An 881-nucleotide genomic window follows, 5' to 3' on the forward strand; every position below is an offset into this window, starting at 1 on the left:
CGGTAAGTTTTAGCTCGCTGCTCATTATTCACGCGTCTAGCGGCGGCAAGCGTGTTCTGAAAGGGGTCGAAACCATGGTAAATAGGCACTGGTGCAGTTGAACCGTGGTAAAACTCGTCTCCGTAGTTGAGCGGGAGCGGCCAAAGGAATGTGCAATCGTGTGTGTAGTGGAGCTGGGAGGGGCAAGCATAAGGGACGAAGACGGGGGTAACATGTCGGATGCGATCATACCAGCACTAAAGCACCGGATCCCATTAGAACTCCGAAGTTAAGCGTGCTTGGGCGAGAGTAGTACTAGGATGGGTGACCTCCTGGGAAGTCCTCGTGTTGCATTCCCTTTTTAATTTTTTTGCACCGCGTGCAAAACAAAACGCACGAGCGCGACGTATGTTTAGCACGTTTTATTATTTTGCACGTTTACGGTAAGTTTTAGCTCGTTGCTCATTATTCACGCGTCTAGCGGCGGCAAGCGTGTTCTGAAAGGGGTCGAAACCATGGCAAATAGGCACTGGTGCAGTTGAACCGTGGTAAAACTCGTCTCCGTAGTTGAGCGGGAGCGGCCAAAGGAATGTGCAATCGTGTGTGTAGTGGAGCTGGGAGGGGCAAGCATAAGGGACGAAGACGGGGGTAACATGTCGGATGCGATCATACCAGGACTAAAGCACCGGATCCCATCAGAGCTCCGAAGTTAAGCGTGCTTGGGCGAGAGTAGTACTAGGATGGGTGACCTCCTGGGAAGTCCTCGTGTTGCATTCCCTTTTTAATTTTTTTGCACCGCGTGCAAAACAAAACGCACGAGCGCGACGTATGTTTAGCACGTTTTATTATTTTGCACGTTTACGGTAAGTTTTAGCTCGCTGCTCATTATTCACGCGTCTAGC

At 50.6% G+C, this 881-nt stretch overlaps 2 non-coding genes across 2 annotated transcripts; both read left to right on the forward strand.

The window, feature by feature from the left end:
* Positions 1-217: 217 nt before the first annotated feature.
* On the forward strand, positions 218-336 carry LOC123179360 (5S ribosomal RNA). The gene has a single exon (XR_006490309.1). It is a non-coding gene; the product is annotated as a 5S ribosomal RNA (ribosomal RNA).
* Positions 337-637: 301 nt separating this feature from the next.
* LOC123179361 (5S ribosomal RNA) lies at positions 638-756 on the forward strand. The gene has a single exon (XR_006490310.1). It is a non-coding gene; the product is annotated as a 5S ribosomal RNA (ribosomal RNA).
* Positions 757-881: the final 125 nt, after the last annotated feature.

This window comes from Triticum aestivum, unplaced genomic scaffold, assembly GCF_018294505.1.
Source record: "Triticum aestivum cultivar Chinese Spring unplaced genomic scaffold, IWGSC CS RefSeq v2.1 scaffold23377, whole genome shotgun sequence".
NCBI lineage: Eukaryota > Viridiplantae > Streptophyta > Magnoliopsida > Poales > Poaceae > Triticum > Triticum aestivum.